We start from the raw sequence: 18,759 nt of genomic DNA, 5'->3' as shown, positions 1-18,759 counted from the left end.
CTCTTTTATGTTTGTTCTCCATGAGACATGATCTTTGATAGGGGTGGTCACACACGCTGTGTGCCCCCTATCCTAATGGATATTAAGACAGCCTTTGTATATAGTTAATATGTTTTGTTATATGAATAAATACATTTATCACATTTATTCATGCATCTGCCTTTGGATTCTTCTATGCTCCTGGGTGATTCTACGATCCCAATTTCCACAAAATTAAATAAATAAAATAAATAAATAAAATAAAGCAGGAAATCTGAATTACGAAGGTAAATCGCGCGCCACAGCTGATTCCCCCACCCTCGCTTCTACTTACCTTCCCAAGTCTCCTTTTGGTGTGTACTGCACATACGCACACAGTGCTCGTTTGGCACGCAGCACCAGTGGTGGGTTCCTCCCGGTTCGGTCCAGTTCGGCCGAGCCGGTAGCGGTGACGATATGATGTCACCAAACTGGTTCTCCCCCCTCCGCTCTCCCCCCCCACCCACGTTATTCTTACCTTTTATTTGGTCCCCCCCCCAATCTATTGCTGCCTCCTGAGTCCCAACTGATGACTAGAGGGGAAAAAATGTTTAAACTCTTACCGCGGGGCTTCAAAGGGCCGTCCTACAGCTGATCAGTGTTAAAAGCAAACAAATGAGTCAGGTCGTAAGTGCGAGGACTGGTCGTAAGTGCAGGGACCTTCCAGAAATGACTCTGACCAGCTAGCCATGCCCACCTAGTCACATGATCTCCAAGCCACACCCACAAAATAAGCCACGCCCACAGAACCGGTAGTAAAAAAATTTAGAACCCACCCCTGCGCAGCACACATGCACGGCCAGCAAACTGGTTCGGATTTCACCACTGCCCTGCATGATATAGTATCCAATGCATCTCAGGAGTTCATGACACTATGTAACTGACCCAGGTCATCAACACGCTGGTGGTCAAAGATTAGATCAAGGTTTTGTGTTAGGTTCATCATCAAGTGATCCGTTCCTGATGTATGAACCTGGCAAGAACCCACTTGGAAATGCATATTTGTTTAAAAAAAAAAACACCTTACTTTGGATCTTCATATTAGTCAACAAAGCAGCCAAAAGATATGGATCAGATGAATTTCAGAAGAAAAAAGTTTGATCTTTAATCATTACCCTATTCTTGCTACAGTTTTCATTTTTTCTTTTTCAAGGTTTTAATGGGCAAGAGAATAAGAATTACAAGGAGGAAGGCCAAGCGACCCGATCACAAAGTGGAATTAAAAAAGTTTTTCCTCAGGTTCTTCGGCTTACTAACCTTAGACTGATCCATACAGGAGAAAGACGATATAAATGTGTAGAATGCAGAAGGGACTTTAGGAGGAAGGGTGATCTTACTGCCCATAAAAGCATTCACACAAGTGAGAAACCATATCAATGCAGAGAGTGTGGAAAGAACTTTGAATTGAGTAGTGCTCTTACTGTCCACAAAAAGAATCCACTCGGGGAAGAAGACACATCGTTGCAGGGAGTGTGGAAAGAACTTTGATAAATCCGATCATCTCATTTCCCATAAAAAGACACATTCAGAAGAGAAACGATTTACCTGCATGGAGTGTGGAAAGACCTTCTGTGATAATTATTCTCTTAGAAGACATCAAAGGATCCACACAGGAGAAAGACCTTATAAATGCTTAGAGTGTGGAAAGACCTTTATTCATAATAATGATCTTACTTACCACAAGAGGATCCACACAGGAGAGAAGCCGTATAAATGTGTGGAATGTGGAAAGGGTTTTAGGAGGAGTTTTGATCTTACTCGCCATAAAAGGATGCACTCGGGGGAAAAGCCATATCAGTGTAACGAGTGTGGGAAGACATTTACTCAACATAAGAGTCTCTGTTCTCATAAAAGGATCCACACAGGAGAGAAGCCATTTCAATGCATGGAATGTGGGAAGAGCTTTAGATTCAGGGATGATCTTACTAGGCATAAAAAGATTCTCCGCTCAGGGGAGAATCCCTATCAATGCAGGGAGCATGGAAAGAGCTTCTGTGACAATGGGTCCATTGTAAAACAGAAAAGTATCCACATGTGAAAAAACCATTTAAATACAAGTAGTCCGCAACTTACGACCACAAGTGAGCCCAAAATTTATGTTGCATAGTGAGAAATTTGTGAAGTTTTGCCCCATTTATGTCATTTGTTGCCACATTTGTTAAATGAATTCCTACGATTGTTAAAATAGTAACACCGTTGTTAAATGAATCTGTTTTCCCCATTGACTACCTGTATGTGAAATGTGGAAAGGGGTTTAAGAGGAATTGTGTTCTTACTTTCAATTGAAGGATCTACCCATTGCGCCCACGTGACACCCCTCCTGCGCGAGCTGCACTGGCTCCCAGTGGTCTTCCGGGTGCAATTCAAGGTGTTGGTTACCACCTTTAAAGCGCTCCATGGCATAGGACCCGGGTACCTTCGAGACCGATTTCTGCCACCAATAGCCTCCCACCGACCAGTCCGCTCCCACAGAGACGGTCTCCTCAGGGTGCCATCGGCCAAGTTATGTCGGCTGGCGACACCCAGGGGGAGGGCCTTCTCTGTGGGAGCCCCAGCCCTGTGGAATGAACTGCCCCCGGAAATACGTAAGATCTCCGACCTCTGGGTGTTTCGCTGCGCTCTGAAGACCCTGTTGTTCCGCCAGGCCGGGCTATTAACATAACGTTTTAAATTGGGGTATTTTAAATTTCTGGGATTTTAAATTGGAGCCTAATTATTTAATGATTTTAAATTTTAATTGTTGTTTTGTCTCTGTGTTTTTAAATAGGCTGTACACCGCCCTGAGTCCTTCGGGAGAAGGGCGGTATAGAAATAAAATTATTATTATTATTATTATTATTATTATTATTATTACCCAGGATAAGCCATATCAATGGAGTGAGTGCAGGAAGAGCTTCAATACAAATAGCTGCCTAAAACCTCACTTATTCAAGGGTTCACTTGAATAACAGTCCATGTTCTGTTCCCCAGGCATCTGGCTCCACTGGGAACAGGCAGATAAACTCTAGCAAACAGGTTTTCATGCAGATTATATTTATTTCGGGTATCCTCAAACACATAGACTTACAATCATGGTGAGTCAAGGTGAGGTTCATCCTAGTATTTCATAATCTATCCCATTTCCTAGTGTAAAATGATGGTAGTTCTGTCCCCCTGTTCAGAAAGCATGCTTCTCTCTTCTGTGGTAGTTCAAAATGGCTGGGTCTTTGTTCTGCACCCAGGCAGAGAGCCTCAGTGGCCAATCAGACACACAGATGTGGTCATGTCATGGACTACATTTCCCATACTGCAATCTCTCTCTACATCTCCCACAATGCAATCTCTTAAGGAGACAGCTCTTAATTCTTAAGATAACTAATTCACTATAATTCACTATCTGAAACAGCACGGTCCGTATCAAAACTAAATCTACTTCAATATGCATGCATAAATTACCTTTCTACTCCAGATCAGAACAAGGTGAATTCTAAATCCTGCCTGTGGTTTTTGCTAAGTAGGAGGTTGCAAACAAGTGGAGATTAAGAAAATTAACTGCCCTGCCAGCAATGTGTCCTGCCTATTAGTTAATAATTGCAGATTCCCCAATTGTTTAGAGGAACTCCATCTGAACAACATATCCCTGCTGTGTCTCAGGAAGAGAAAACTTGATAATCATTTCTTCATTTAGAGCAGGGGTCTCCAACCTTGAGTTGAGTTGGAGACCCCTGCTTTAGAGCAGATGTGTGGGGAGAAATATAATCCTCCACCCCTTTCTAGAGTTCAAGTTCTTCCTTTCCTTAATCTTGTTACAATCTACGTTTCCACCCTTACTTCTCATTATGAAACCAAACCACGGCAAAAGCCCGGGAAGAAATTTGACGGATGCTGAATTGGAAAAAGCAGTTCAGAGGCTGTGTCCTATCTTGTGATGGCTTCTTCTTCACTTGTTCTGCTTTATATAAGAGTGGAAAAAAGAATTTAATGCATGCTGGGATGACAGTCAAGCATCAGCTGAGGGAAGGGATTTTTGTAAACCGTGGAAATAAATTGGGACAATCACTCAGGAATGGTGGTAGATATCTGCCACATTGGAAAGTGTTGCAATTTACAAAGAAGTTACTACTTCATGGGGATGAAAATAACTGAATGTTAACTGGGAATATTTTTCAGTCCAAAGTATCAGAGAATCTTCACCGTAAACCTCTGGAAGAAACTTCAGAGGAAGAACTCTGAAAAGGAGCTACCATGTTTCCCCGAAAATAAGACCCTGTCTTGTACTTTTTTTTAACCCTGAAATAAGTGCTTGGCCTTATTTTTGGGAGGTCTTATTATTTTGGGGCTCATGGAGCAAGATAGGGCTCCTCTGATTTCCAGCTCTGCGTTTAAATATTTTCAGGGAGGGCTTATTTCCAGGGGGAGAGTTATTTTAGCGCATGCGCTCAAAAGCCCAATTGGGCTTATTATCAGGGAATGTCTTATTTTTGGGGAAACAGGGTACAATTTAGAAGTCCTCCAAATGGACGTGCAAAGACTTTTCTCCAGTGAAGGTTCCAAATTCTGATTTTCTGTGGAGGACTCGGACAAACGTTAAAATGGATTTTATTTTGTTTTACATTTACCTGTAACCTTAAATTACTTAAATATGGTTGATATGATTTTTTTCAGTCATATATTTAATGAACTTTGGGTTGATTGTAAATTACAAACATGAGGTGTTTGGAGGGGCCTACGTGAAGGTTTTGAAATCTCATGCTAGTTTGAAACGCCCACTTAACAGGAGACCAAGTGGAGAAGCTGAGGGGAAACTAATTTGCCCAAAGATCTGAATTTACAGCAGGAGATAAGAGTCCCAAGTCTCAGATCCCACCTTGGTACCTCAAGGGCACCATCCTCCCTCAGTATGAAGATGTCAGAGTTCTTTTTGATTTTCATAACTTCTATTCCATTTGAAGCCATGGCTCTTTTCCTCCCACTGGGATGAAGACATTGGCTGGCTTTGCTGCCTGCAGATCCCAGAAAGGTAAAAGGTAAAATAAGGCATGTACTAGCCAGAACCTGAACCCAGATTGCAAGATTGGCAACTCTGCATGATGCTCCTACGCCAGGGGTCCTCAGCTACTACTGGGCCATGGCCTATAGGCGGTGAAATCCAAATTTTTTTACTACCAGTTCTGTGGGTGTGGCTTAGTGGGCATGGTGTGGCTTGGTGGGCATGGCAGGGGAAGGATACTGCAAAATCTCCATTCCCTCCCCACTCTGGGGCCAGCCAGAGCTTGTATTTGCCGGTTCTCCGAACTGCTCAAAATTTCCGCTACCAGTTCTCCAGAACCCGTCAGAACCTGCTGGATTTCACCCCCGCCTATAGGCCTTTAGAGAGATGCCAAGAGAGAACTGCAATCTGCAGCAAGTCAGCTGGAAGGTAGCTGTCAGCGTTCCAAGTAATGCACCCATAGAAAGCAGAACTCCGAGGCAGGTAGATTCCTCCAAGAACAATTTATTGGATACATCATATTGGCACAACTGGTGAAAAGCGGCTCTGAAAGTTCCTGAGGTTTTCACCTAATTAAAAAATGAAAGTTCCCCCTTCCCCCCCCAGGTTACTCCTCCTCAGCCACCTGCTAGAATGACCTTGGTTCCCACAAGAAAACTTTTTATTTTGACTGCAAAGCCGAGCTAACTTTCCCTCCTCCCTTTCTTCCCCCTCTGTCTTGTGGCAACCTTGAAGCATCAAAATGGCCTCAGCCAGGTTCGCTTCAGGGTTGACAGTAGCAAGCCTCGTAACCTTGGCAATGTTGGATGCTCTGAGAAAGCCTCTCTCCACTCCCACCTGGCTATTCTTCTGCCTGAAAGCCTGGGTGGTGGGGCAGGGGTCTCTTTGCAGGCCACCAGTACTTGGGGTTTTCCAACCAAGGAGAAAGTGAAAGAAATTCTCTGGATTTCTTACAAATCTTCCCAGTTGCAGGACCTGAAGCTGGAGTTGATGAACCTTCGAAGGAGAAGCTAGAGGGATGAACATCCCCTTGTCCTTCCCTGGTGGTCTAGTGGTCAGGATTCAGCGCTTTCACCGCTGCGGCCCGGGTTCGATTCCCGGCCAGGGAAAGCTTTTGTTTGCAAAAATCCATCGTCCTGTAGGTGGAATTTTCAGGAAGGATCATTTTCATGGAAAAATAGGCTGAATTTGCCAGAAAAACGCCTTTCCTTTTCTTTCCCCTCATTCCATTCCACCCTACCCCACCTTCTGGTTCTCCGTGTAGGCCAGTGATGGGTTGTCCCCGGTTCGGACCGGTTCGCAAGAACTGGTAGTAAAACCGGTGGGAAGCTTCGCCCACTGACCCGGACGTCATAGATGATCTGCACATGTGCAGTAGAGTCCGCGCGGACGCGATGCAAACCAGTAGTAAAGGTAAGTAGAACCCACCCCTGGTGTAGGCTTGTCAGAGTCTCCATGCAACCAGCTTCCCTTGGACTTTCAAGTTGGGGTAAATGAGTCCCAACTTGAGGGTTACAAAGCTGTCTATGATCCAATAGGGGAGACAGGTGGGTGTCAACTTGGAGGTTGACTTGGGGGTTACAAAGCTGTCTATGATCCAATAGGAGAGACAGGTGGGTGTCAGCCCTTCAAGTACGCTCATGTGGAGCAATATCTCCCATTTCTGGAACACAAAGGGTCAAGGGTATCTGGCCATTAAGCAGAAAGATGGAGGTGGTTTGAGTCTAGCCAGGAACACCTGATGTAGTCTTACCTTGAGAAGATGGCTGAGTGGGGAAGTTGATGGACAGCTAATGCTCTGTGCTCTGCATACCTGGATCAAAGCCCATCCCTGTTGGCAAGAATGGGGAAATCAGGAAATTATTCTTACAATTTGGTTCCTGCTGCCGATCCAAGGTGATGTCAGTGCCGGCCATCAAGAGCATTTCTCCGTTTCTCCCACTAAAACAGAATCCGGGATGAAAACTTCATCCGGTGATGCTGCTTGTACATCCTAGAAGAGCAAAAGGTGGAAGGAAACCTGCGCCAGCCGGGACTCGAACCCGGGTCGCAAGATTGGGAACCCTGCATGATGCCCCTACACCACTGGCACAGCTGTTGAGAGTCTGTCTCAAGTGAAGCAATATTTATATCCAGGGTTTCTCTTTTCCCATCTGATGGCGGGAGAGAGGAACACACTGGGTCTTGGGACCAAGGTATCTGATTGCACTCTAGCCAGCCCAACTCTGGATGCTCAGGTGGGGGAGTCAGGAAGTAAGCCTGTGCCAGGTCTCTGTGGCGCAATGGGTTAGCGCGTCTGGCTGTTAACCAGAAGGATGGTGGTTCGAGCCCACCCAGGGACGGCGTCCTTGATAAATTGAAAATGTATGAAGGCAATGGATTGTTTATCCATTCGGTTCTTCATTTTGGGATTGCAGTTCCCAATATCTCAATATTATTTTTTTTGCCAGACTTAAATATTTAGCCATCTGCTTCATTATCTTTACCTCCCAGAAGAAAAAGCAGACAAGGCCCCAGGCCTGAGAGAGGGGAAGTTATTTCTACATTTTTGTTCCTGCAGAGAATACAAGATCAGATCAATGCCAGCCTCAGTTTGTACATAGGTTGCAAGTTAAGAAAGCTGAGTGATGCTTCACAGCATTGTGCAATTGTGGGAATCTTGTTCCTTTCAGGACAAAAAGTTTCTGCAGAAGAGACAGGTAAGTAGCTCCAGGATCTCACAGAAACTCTTTATAGGACTGTGATGCCGGAAACCGGAAGTTCATTTTCTGACATGCGCATGGCCCCTGGGTCGCATGACTTCTTCCTGGTTGCGGCCCAGATGAGCGCACACATGCTGTGTTTCCTTTTCGTCACTCAGTGCCAAATGCGCACGCTCCCTTTTTGGCACGCAGTGCCAAAAAGGTTCGCCATCACTGTTATAGGAGGTGAAGATTTGGCAATTTCACCAAGACGCAATGTAGAAAAAAAAACTCCTAGACAGCCTTTCTGAAATTAGCTGCTTGCCTCTGTCATTAACCTCCTAAGATTTGCGGATAGCCACATCCACCCAGATGGGCAAATCTTTGAAAGATCAGAGGTGTCACTCTATGTGGAAGCACTGAATTGCTTGCATGAGCTCTTCAATTAGGTTCCTACCAGTGGTGGGTTGCTCCCGGTTCGCACCGGTTCACAAGAACCGGTAGTAAAAATTTGTAGTAGTTTGGAGAACCGGTAACAGGGGTGGGTTCTAAATTTTTGTACTACCGGTTCTGTGGGTGTGGCTTATTTGTGGGCATGGCTTGTGGGGGGGTGGTAATGTTATTACCGGTTCTCTGAACTACTAAAATTTTTTACCACGGGTTCATGCGAACCGGGAGCAACCCACTACTGACCGGTAATAACATTGGTTGGCCACGCCCCTGAAACCGGTCCCCGGCCCGGTCGCTGTTCGCTTACCCCGCCCACCTCATCAGAGGCATTTTTTTTTACTTTTAAAAGCATTTTTTCTACAACCTCTTCGACCGAAAAAATGCTTTTAAAAGTAAAAAAAAAGCCTCTGATGATCGCGTGGCTCAGCTGGGAGCATCAGAGGTTCTTCAGCCAAAGAGGTTGTAGGAAAAAAAATGCCTCTAAAAGCCTCTGGCGATCCCAGCTGAGTTGCCTGATCGTCAGAGGCTTCTAAAAGCATTTTTTTCTGCAACCTCTTAAGGTTGTAGAAAAAATGCTTCTAAAAGTAAAAAAAAAAAAAATGGTCACGCCCACCCAGTCACATTACCCCATCAAGCCACGCCCACAAAATAAGCCACACTCACAGAACTGGTAGTAAAAAAATTTAGAATCCACCCCTTGTTCCTATCACTTTTTATCTTTGCTTGTGACATAATGGCTTGAATGGGGGATCTTTTGAAAAAAGAAAAATTCTCCTGAAATGCAGGATTGAATCAGCAGCCTGAGAATGCCTTACGTTTTGCTCCCACACCTTTCACTCTATCACTGACCTCTGGAGGGCACAAATCTCTAAAGAAAATACCAGCTCTTTAAGCCCTCTTATATTGTGAACACCAATTTGGAATGGCCAGTAAAAGATATGGATGTGCTAATTGAGAGTTACTCATATGTCTAGTTTCTGTGGTGTAGTGGTTATCACGTTTGCCTAACACGCAAAAGGTCCCTGGTTCGAAACCAGGCAGAAACATGTCTTTTTCTCAGCATCAGAGCCATTTCAAGTTCCAAGCATGCACAAGAATTAGCTTTCCTTCCAAATCAAGAAACTTCCCATTTTCTTTTCTCTCCTATCCAAGAGGGAATGAGTATAAGCAGAGGATACTTCTAACTATTGACTAAAATAGACTAGTCATCCCAAGTCACCAGCTAGACAGAACAGAAGCTGTAAGAGTTTTATGGCTTCACACATTCTGGAGCACTATGGAAAAGTGGCAATTTTCCATTTCTAATCTGTTCTGGTCACCATCTAAACTGGGTTGACTTCCAGAACAGGAGAGATTAAATACACCACTTTCTGGAACATGGCTAAGAAATTTGACAAGCTCGATGGACCATCCTCAGGGGTGGGGCTGCTGGGGGTTCGTAGGGGTTCGGGAGAACCTCTAGCTAACATTCTGTGCAGTTCGGAGAACCCCCAAATCCCACTCCTGGCTGGCTCCGCCTACCCCGCCCCTCCCAGGAGTCCCCACACAGCCCATTTTGGATGCAGGTAAGTGCAGGGCACACGCGGAGGCTCAGGGAGGGCGAAAAAAGGGCCTACTGGAAGTTCGGGAACGGGCCCATTTCCGGCTTCCAGAGGGCCTCCGAAGTCTGGGGAGGCTGTTTTTGCCCTCCCAGAGGCTCGAGGAAAGCCTCCGGAGCCCAGGGAGGGCTGGATCCAGGGGATTATAAATGCTTCATTGAGTGAGGGTGACTTTCCCGCCATCTTGAAAGAGGCGGTGGTGAGGCCTCTCCTCAAGAAGCCGTCCCTGGACCCGGCAGTATTAACAAATTATCTTCCAGTCTCCAACTTTCGCTTTGTGGCAAAGGTTGTTGAGAGTGTGGTGGCGCAACAGCTTCCCCAGTACCTGGATGAAACGATTTATCTGGATCCATTCCAGTTGGGCTTCAGGCCTGGGCCTGCGTACCTTTCTCCGCGCCTTGAAGACCCTCTTGTTCCAACAAGCCGGCCTGGCCTAATACGAATTTTAGAATGGGTGTATGTGTGTTTTAATCTATGGGCCAAATTTTTATATATTCAATTTTAAATTGTTTTAAATTTTGTATATTTATATGTGTTTTAATATAGCTGTACACCGCCCTGAGTCCTTCGGGAGAAGGGCGGTATAGAAATCTAATAAATCCTAAATCCTAAAACACCTGCCCCGCTCCCCCACCACGGTGCAGGAAGCCGACTAGGCCACGTCCACCATGGACACGCTCACCCAGCAACCGGGCAGAGAACCCCTTGCTATAACTTTTGAAGCCCACCCTTGGCCATCCTCCTTGTCTCAGTGGCTCATGGATTCCCTCCCCCACAGGAGACATGAAGCTACCAGATTGGCCATTGGGGATCCATCATCCATTCAGCCAAATGTTCTGCCGCACAGCCGTGATCCCAACCAGGAGTATTTTAAAATCATCACAGGCAGCGAGTAGTTGAGTGCAGAGACAATGAAGCATGATTATGTGAGTGTTTGTGTGGGTCTGTTTGCGTGCTCATTCGTAGAAACCAGCTTTTTTCTTTTCTTACTAGAGGGTCCCTTCTGCATAAAACGGTTGATTCAGCCATGTTGTCTTCACAAAAAAAGGAAAGTTAAGGACTGTGCTAGGCAGGATTTCAACCTGGGATACAACATTGGCACTCTTGCTTGATGCCCCTTCCCCACTGGTACAACCATACAGAGCTGGCTCCAGAATGCTTTCCTTTTGATGGACAGAGGGCCTGGGAAAGAAGCACTTGGTAGCCTGCCCTGAGTTTGCTGACATCTGGGAATCTTTTCTGACACTTGAAATTTGGAGAGGAGCAGAGGAAGACTCCGGTTCCTCTGCCTGCCTTGTTTCTCAGATCCAGAGCATCAGGATCCAGAGATCCTATTACGGTCTCCTCCAGTTCTCCTTCTGCATCTCTAGAGACTGGAATCCCCAGCCATGCAATGAACAGATGAAGCAGCTGAAATGTTGGAGTCCCGCTTCCCTTTTCCCAGCCACGGAAGTTAGTTAGTTAGTTAGTCCACCTTTGGTCCCCACCTGTCACTTAGCCCTCACCTGTGGCTCCTAGTAGCTGTAGCATGCGCAGCAGCCACACCCCAGGCAACAGCTTCGACAGGTTGGCCAAACCAGGTTGAGAGTAGCCATCGGGTCATTGACCTTCGGTGAGATAGGGACTTGTCTATCCTGAGCATGTGAAGAGAGATTCCGGTGGATTGAGCAGATGAAACCGACTAGAATAGGACAATGATCATGAAGGCGGTCTCTGCAAGCGATGTGGTACGCTAAGAGCATAGCACAGTGTTTCTCAACCTTGGTATCTTGAAGATGGATGGACTTCAACTCCCAGAATCCCCCAGCCAGCAGCGCTGGCTGGGAGATTCTGGGAGTTGAAGTCCATCCATCTTCAAGCTTCCAAGGTTGAGAAACACTGGCATAGCAAGACACGAAAGATGCCCTGGTCAACCACTGTGCCCAGCCCATCTCCAACTGTCTCAACTATTGTCCTGCTATTGGAGCAAGGTGGAATCTGGGAAGAGAGAGTGAGGCTGACTATGCACACCTCTCCCTCACTTTAATCCAATCCATGCACAAGTCTTGACTTCCCTCCCAATTTATTTATTTATTTATTATTTGTTTGTTTATTTATTTATGGGAATTTATATTGCCGCCTATTCACACATAGCAATTCAAGGTGGCTAAAACTTTGCATTTTGTCTGTCAGGGAATTGCGCAGCAAGTGTCCAAATGAAGTCAGAGACACTGACACGAACTTGTAGTTTTATATACTGTATTTTTTGGAATATAAGGCGCACCTTCCCCGATGTTCCTTTGCCCACCCCCCCACCCTGTCCTACATGTCTGGTCACGGAAGAAGCCTGCCACTGCTTTGCCCGAGTTCCAGGAGTGCGGCAGCCCAGTTCCTCCTTCCTCACATGCAAGAAGTTTCCAAGCTGAGAGAAAGTCTCAAGGCAGGAGATGATCATGTTCTGCTGCAAACCTTTCCTGCAGTTGGAGTTGATGCCTTTTCCAAGGAGAAGGTGGAGGGATGACAGCCATTATGTCCTTCCCTGGTGGTCTAGTGGTCAGGATTTGGCGCTCTCACCGCCACGGCCTGGGTTCGATTCCCGGCCAGGGAAAGGTGCTTTTGCTTCCAATCGATCCATCATTCTGCAGCTGGAATTTTCAGAGAGGCTCATTTTCACAACATAATAGGCTGAACTGGCCAGAAAATTGTCCTGCCTTTCCTTTCCTTCTTTTTTCTTTCCTCCATCCCACCCCTCCCTACCCTTTGGTCCTCCTAGCAGGCTTGACAGAATCTCCATCCAACTAGCCCAATGGTGGCTAACCTTTTTGCCATCGTGTGCCAAATGCGGGGGAACGCGGGGGGTGGTTCGTGTGCGCGCATGCCCACACCCATAATTCTATGTGCCCCGCCCCGCATGCATGCACGCGCAACCACCCCCATGCTCCCCCCGCTTTTGGCATGTGATGGCACGATGGGCCCGGTAGGCCTGTTTTTTGCTCTCCCCAGGCTCCAGAGCCTGGGGCAAAAATGGCCTTCCCCACCCACCCCAGGAAGCCCTTTTGCTGACTTCTGGTGGGACTGGAAGGCCCATTTTTTTGCTCTCACTAGGGTCCAGAGCCTCTCTAGGAGCCTGGAGAGGGCGAAAACGGCCCATTTGCGAAGCTGGGAGGAATTCTGGGAGTTGAAGTCCACAAGACTTAAAGTTGCCAAGGTTGGAGACCCCTGAGGTAGGGCACATGATTAACACAAGAATTGCAAGAGATGTGGAGGGTGCAAAGCTGCCTGTGGCTCACTGCGGGAGACAGGTGGGTGTCAGCCCTTCCCGTAGACTGAGGTGGAGCACAAGAGGTCAAGGGGTCTGTCCGTTAAGCAGAAGGGAGGTGTCATGTTCATCATTTCCCAGTTCAGAGGAGGACCCGGATCACAAGGTTGGAAACCCTGCATGATGCCCCTACACCACTGGCACAGCTGTTGAGAGTCTGTCTCAGGAGAAGCAATATTTATATCCAGGGATTTTCTTTTCCCATCTGATGGCGGGAGAGAGGAACACACTGGGTCTGATTGCTGTCTAGCCAGCCCAGCTATGGATGCTCAGGTGGAGGGAGCCGAGAGGGAGGCCTGTGCCAGGTCTCTGTGGCGCAATGGGTTAGCGCGTCTGGCTGTTAACCAGAAGGATGGTGGTTCGAGCCCACCCAGGGACGGCCTGTTTTCTTTGATTCAGAGCAGAGGTGATGGATTGAATGCTGCACCCAGTTCTTCATCTGGAAGTTTCAATTCTCACTGTGTTGATCCTTTTTCTCACTAAATACTTTACCAATTTCTGTATTTTTTTACCTTCCCGAGTACAGAAGGAAGAAGAAAGCAGACTTACTCACAGCCAGTGACTAAAGCGAAGGGGGGAGGAATCGCCCCACGTGTCCTAAGCTTCTTCCTTGGGAGGGAGAAGTGCTGGAGAGGCATAAGGCATCCTGAAGAGGTCCTCGGCGGGAGCTCTCCAGGGTCCTGAAACAGCTGCCTGTTGCAAAGATTAGGCCACCTGCATGTTACTTCTAGGAAGACAAAAGGGAGGAGGAGGAGGAGGAGGAGGAGGAGGAGAGGAGCAGCAGCCGATACTCAGATCTGACTCACACAAACTTAACATTAATGCCTCCTCAATGCCTGGGCACTTGCTGAGACTGTTTGCCTACCAAGTCGGTTGAGAAGCAGAAGCATTAAACGTAGAAGGGGTTTGGCACTCAAGGCCAAGAGATGTTAGAGACTCAAAACAAGACGTGGTTGATTGTGCAGCTGCCAGCCTGGAAAAACGAGAGCTGCTTGGAGACATATTTAGCCAGCAGGCAGCCATCTATTAGAAAACAAAATCCCCGTTTCGTCTCTCCTGGTGTGGGGACTGAAGCCAAAGCCTGCATCTCTGTGGCAGGAAATGCTTCTGTTGCATCAATCTGGCACTGACAGTATGCACCCCCAGAGGGGAGGGGGAGGGAGCCCCATCTGTCCTGCAGCAGCTGCTACACCTGAGAGAGAGTCAAGGGGAGGCCTGTGCCTGTCTCTGTGGCGCAAGGGGTTAGCGCGTCTGGCTGTTAACCAGAAGGATGGTGGTTTGAGCCCACCCGGGGACGGCCGTGGGTGCCCCGCCCCCTTGACGAGGTGGCCGAGTGGTGAAGGTGATGGACTGCTAATCCATTGTGCTCTGCACGCGTGGGTTCAAATCCCACCCTCGTCGTCACCTTTTCCTTCTGGGTGCAGGATTTGGGGGTGAAAGGATTAGTATATTGTATATTGGAAGGGTGCAAAGGTGAGCTGTGTCACTTTTTGCATTGCTTGTGCTCTTTCTGTATGCACGGATTCAAATCCCATCTCAGCTTTCACTTTTTCCACTGATAGACATTCTGGAGCTTCAACTGTGGTTATCCTCACAAACCAAAAGCAGAAGAAGGCCCCGGGCCAAGAGTGAGGATATCCTGAACTTATTTCTACATTTTGCTTCCTGCTGAGGATCCAAGGTGATGTCAGTGCAAGCCATCATTTCTCTTCTTCTCCCACTATAATAAAATCTGAGGTGAAAACTTCATCCGGTGATGCTGCCTGTACATCCTAGAAGAGCAAAAGGTGGAAGAAGACCTGCGCCAGCCGGGACTCGAACCCGGGTCGCAAGATTGGGAACCCTGCATGATGCCCCTACACCACTGGCACAGCTGTTGAGAGTCTGTCTCGGGAGAAGCAATATTTATATCCAGGGTTTCTCTTTTCCCATCTGATGGCGGGAGAGAGGAACGCACTGGGTCTTGGGACCAAGGCATCTGATTCCTGTCTAGCCAGCCCAGCTCTGGATGCTCAGGTGGGGGGAGCCGAGAGGGAGGACAGTGCCAGGTCTCTGTGGCGCAATGGGTTAGCGCGTCTGGCTGTTAACCAGAAGGATGGTGGTTCGAGCCCACCCAGGGACGGTCTACTTGATGAGTTGACCAATAATAGGTAAAGGTTACAGAATGTTTATCTATTGGGTTCTTTATCTTGGAATTGCAGACCCCACCCTCTCTATTTTTTTCTGCCAGATTTAAATATTTAGCCATCTGCTTCATTAGCTCTGTGCTCTGGAGGGCACACGTCTCTAAGGTATAACAATCCTTTAATCTATCTTATTCTGCAAATAACAGTCTGAAATAGTCAGCCAAAGATATGGGCAGGCCAGTTGAGAGGTACTCCTACCTCTGGTTTCTGTAGTGTAGTGGTTATCACGTTTGCCTCACAGGCAAAAGGTCCCTGGTTTGAAACCAGGCAGAAACACATCTTTTTCTCAGCACCACAGCCATCCCAAGCTCCAAAGAATTGTGGGAAATACCTCCCCCACCCCGTAGAAAAAGATCAAGAAATACCCCACTTTCTCTTCTCACTTATCCAAAAGGGAATGAGTAAGCATGGGATGCTTTTAAGTCATTGACCAAAGAAAATTAGTCCTCCTGAGCCAAAAACTAGAGAATAGAGGCCTTAACAGTTTTATGGCTTCACATTCTGCAACAGTCCAGAAAAGTTGCAATTTTCCATTTCTAGACTGTGCTGGTCAACATCTAAACTGGGTGACAGGAGAGTTTAAATTCATCAACTTCTGGAACTGGGCTTAGAAATTTGCTGTTTTGAGAAGCTTGATGGGCCATCCCCCTTGGCTCAATGGATCACGCCTTCCCTTCCCCACCGCAGATGTGGAACTTCCACTGTAGATTCCAGGATGGTGATAGGGATCCATTGACCATTCAGCCAAAGGTTTTACCACACAGCCTTGACCGCAGCCAAGAGTACTTTAAAATCGCTGCAGGCAGCGAGTGGTTAAGTGCAGAAACAACGAATGATGATTATGTGAGTGTTGTGTTTGCTCACCGATTCATAGAAACCATCTTATTTTCTTTTAGTAGAGAGATCCTTCTGGGTAAAACTGTTGATTCAGTCACGTTGTCTTCGCAAAAAAGAAAATTAAGACGTGTGCTAGGCAGGATTTGAACTTGGGATACAACATTGGCACTCTTGCTTGATACCACTTCCTCACTGGCACAACCACACAGAGCTGGCTCCAGATTGCTTTCCTTTTGATGGACAGAGGACCTGGGAAAGAAGCTCAGCCAGCCCTGAGTTTGCTGACATCTGGAAATGTTTTCAGACACTTGAAATTTGAAGAGAAGCAGAGGAAGACTCCATTTCCTCTGCCTGCCTTGTTTCTCAGATCCAGAGCATCAGGCTCCAGAGATCCTATTACGGTCTCCTCCAGTGCTCCTTCTGCATCTGTAGGGACTGCAACCCTCAGCCATAAAGGCGAGAGATGAGAGTGCTGGAATGCTGGAGTCTCCCTTCCCTCTTCCCAGCCACGGAGGTTTGCATCTTGCAAGCATCCCAGGAGACGAGCTTTGCTTCCAAGGAGAACTGGAGGGATGAAGGCCACTTTGTCTTTCCCTGGTGATCTAGTGGTCAGGATTTGGCGCTCTCACCGCCACGGCCCGGGTTCGATTCCCGGCCAGGGAAAGGTGTTTTTGCTTCCAACCTATCCATCCATTTTAAAAATCAATTTTTTTTAAAAATCATTCTGCAGCTGGAATTTTCTGGGAGGGTCATTTTCACAGCAGAGTAAGCTGAACGGGCCAGAAAATTGTGCTGAGTATGACTTTCTTTCCCCCCTTTTTCTCTCTTCCCCATCCTATCCCCCCCAGCAGGCTTGATAGAGTCTCCATCCAACCAGCCTGCCTTGGACCTTCAAAGAAGGCAGATGATGACTGCAGGAATTGCAAGAGACTTGGAGGGTGCAAAGCTACCTATGGTCCACTTGGGGGGAGAGAGAGATTGGCATCAGGTCTTCAAGGAGGCTGACGGGAAGTCATATCCCAAGTCTCTGGAGCACAAGGGGTCAAGGGGTCTGGCTGTTGACCAGAAGAGTGGGGGTGGTTTGAGTTCAGCCAGGAGCACCTGCAGGTACCCTTCCCTTGACAAGACGGCTGAGTGGGGGAGCTGATGGACGGCTAATGCCCTATACTCTGTATGCATGGATTCAAATCCCATCTCAGCTGTCACTTCTTCCACTGATAGTCATTCTGGGGCTTCAGTTGTGGTTATCCTCACAAACCAAAAGCAGATTAATGCTCTGGGCTCAAGAGTGAGGATATCCTGAAGTTATTTCTACATTTTACTTCCTGCTGAGAATGCAAGGTGACATCAGTGCCAGCCATTATTTCTCTTCTTCTCCCATTAAAACAGAATCTGAGGGAAAACTTCATCCGGTGATGCTGCCTGTAAGAAGGCAGCATCACTGCCTTTGCTAGAAGAGCAAAAGGTGGAAGGAGACCTGCGCCAGCCGGGACTCGAACCCGGGTCACAAGGTTGGAAACCCTGCATGATGCCCCTACACCACTGGCACAGCTGTTGAGAGTCTGTCTCAGGAGAAGCAATATTAATATCCAGAGTTTCTCTTTTCCCATCTGATGGCGGGAAAGAGGAACACTGGGTCTGATTGCTGTCTAGCCAGCCCAGCTCTGGATGCTCAAGTGGTGGGAGTCAGGAAGTAGGCCTGTGCCAGGTCTCTGTGGCGCAATGGGTTAGCGCGTCTGGCTGTTAACCAGAAGGATGGTGGTTCGAGCCCACCCAGGGACGGCCTGTTTTCTTTGATTCAGAGCAGAGGTGATGGATTGAATGCTGCACCCAGCTCTTCATCTGGAACTTTCAATTCTCACCGTGTTGATCCTTTTTCTCACTAAATATTTTACCATCTTCTGCATTTTTTTTTACCCTCCAGGGTGCAGAAGGAAGAAGAAAGCAGACTTACTCACAGCCAGTGACTAAAGCGAAGAGGGGAGGAATCGCCCCACGTGTCCTGAGCTTCTTCCTTGGGAGGGAGAAGTGCTGGAGAGGCATAAGGCATCCTGAAGAGGTCCTCGGCGGGAGCTCTCCAGGGTCCTGAAACTGCTGCCTGTTGCAAAGATTAGGCCACCTGCATGTTACTTCTAGGAAGACAAAAGGGAGGAGGAGGAGGAGGAGGAGGAGGAGGAGAGGAGCAGCAGCCGATACTCAGATCTGACTCACACAAACTTAACATTAATGCCCCCTCAATGCCTGGGCAGTTGCTGAGATTGTTTGCCTACCAGGTCGGTTGAGAAGCAGAAGCATGAAACATAGAGGGGCTTTGGCACTCAAGGCCAAGAGATGTTAGAGACTCAAAACAAGACGTGGTTGATTGTGCAGCTGCCAGCCTGGAAAAACGAGAGCTGCTTGGAGACATATTTAGCCAGCAGGCAGCCATCTATTAGAAAACAAAATCCTCGTTTCGTCTCTCCTGGTGTGGGGACTGAAGCCAAAGCCTGCATCTCTGTGGCAGGAGATGCTTCTGTTGCATCAATCTGGCACTGACAGTGTGCACCCCCAGAGGGGAGGGGGAGGGAGCCCCATCTGTCCTGCAGCAGCTGCTACACCTGAGAGAGAGTCAAGGGGAGGCCTGTGCCTGTCTCTGTGGCGCAAGGGGTTAGCGCGTCTGGCTGTTAACCAGAAGGATGGTGGTTTGAGCCCACCCAGGGACGGCTGTGGGTCCCCTGCCCCC

General features: G+C 47.6%; 13 non-coding genes across 13 annotated transcripts; 12 read left to right on the top strand and 1 right to left on the bottom strand.

Annotated features, from left to right (window-relative positions):
- The first annotated feature begins 6,024 nt into the window (after positions 1-6,024).
- On the top strand, positions 6,025-6,096 carry TRNAE-UUC (transfer RNA glutamic acid (anticodon UUC)). Its single transcript has one exon. It is a non-coding gene; the product is annotated as a tRNA-Glu (tRNA).
- Positions 6,097-7,255: 1,159 nt separating this feature from the next.
- On the top strand, positions 7,256-7,329 carry TRNAN-GUU (transfer RNA asparagine (anticodon GUU)). The gene has a single exon. It is a non-coding gene; the product is annotated as a tRNA-Asn (tRNA).
- A 1,762-nt stretch (positions 7,330-9,091) lies between these two features.
- On the top strand, positions 9,092-9,164 carry TRNAV-AAC (transfer RNA valine (anticodon AAC)). The gene has a single exon. It is a non-coding gene; the product is annotated as a tRNA-Val (tRNA).
- Positions 9,165-12,231: 3,067 nt separating this feature from the next.
- TRNAE-CUC (transfer RNA glutamic acid (anticodon CUC)) lies at positions 12,232-12,303 on the top strand. The gene has a single exon. It is a non-coding gene; the product is annotated as a tRNA-Glu (tRNA).
- A 1,016-nt stretch (positions 12,304-13,319) lies between these two features.
- TRNAN-GUU (transfer RNA asparagine (anticodon GUU)) lies at positions 13,320-13,393 on the top strand. The gene has a single exon. It is a non-coding gene; the product is annotated as a tRNA-Asn (tRNA).
- An 844-nt stretch (positions 13,394-14,237) lies between these two features.
- TRNAN-GUU (transfer RNA asparagine (anticodon GUU)) lies at positions 14,238-14,311 on the top strand. The gene has a single exon. It is a non-coding gene; the product is annotated as a tRNA-Asn (tRNA).
- A 22-nt stretch (positions 14,312-14,333) lies between these two features.
- TRNAS-GCU (transfer RNA serine (anticodon GCU)) lies at positions 14,334-14,415 on the top strand. The gene has a single exon. It is a non-coding gene; the product is annotated as a tRNA-Ser (tRNA).
- Positions 14,416-15,062: 647 nt separating this feature from the next.
- On the top strand, positions 15,063-15,136 carry TRNAN-GUU (transfer RNA asparagine (anticodon GUU)). Its single transcript has one exon. It is a non-coding gene; the product is annotated as a tRNA-Asn (tRNA).
- A 267-nt stretch (positions 15,137-15,403) lies between these two features.
- Positions 15,404-15,476, top strand: TRNAV-CAC (transfer RNA valine (anticodon CAC)). The gene has a single exon. It is a non-coding gene; the product is annotated as a tRNA-Val (tRNA).
- Positions 15,477-16,628: 1,152 nt separating this feature from the next.
- TRNAE-CUC (transfer RNA glutamic acid (anticodon CUC)) lies at positions 16,629-16,700 on the top strand. The gene has a single exon. It is a non-coding gene; the product is annotated as a tRNA-Glu (tRNA).
- Positions 16,701-17,515: 815 nt separating this feature from the next.
- TRNAG-UCC (transfer RNA glycine (anticodon UCC)) lies at positions 17,516-17,586 on the bottom strand. Its single transcript has one exon. It is a non-coding gene; the product is annotated as a tRNA-Gly (tRNA).
- Positions 17,587-17,745: 159 nt separating this feature from the next.
- On the top strand, positions 17,746-17,819 carry TRNAN-GUU (transfer RNA asparagine (anticodon GUU)). The gene has a single exon. It is a non-coding gene; the product is annotated as a tRNA-Asn (tRNA).
- An 846-nt stretch (positions 17,820-18,665) lies between these two features.
- TRNAN-GUU (transfer RNA asparagine (anticodon GUU)) lies at positions 18,666-18,739 on the top strand. Its single transcript has one exon. It is a non-coding gene; the product is annotated as a tRNA-Asn (tRNA).
- The last annotated feature ends 20 nt before the right edge of the window (positions 18,740-18,759 follow it).

Source organism: Pantherophis guttatus, chromosome 2, assembly GCF_059756535.1.
Source record: "Pantherophis guttatus breed Tessera chromosome 2, ASM5975653v1, whole genome shotgun sequence".
Taxonomy (NCBI): domain Eukaryota; kingdom Metazoa; phylum Chordata; class Lepidosauria; order Squamata; family Colubridae; genus Pantherophis; species Pantherophis guttatus.
This window is presented reverse-complemented; position numbering and strand designations above follow the sequence as displayed.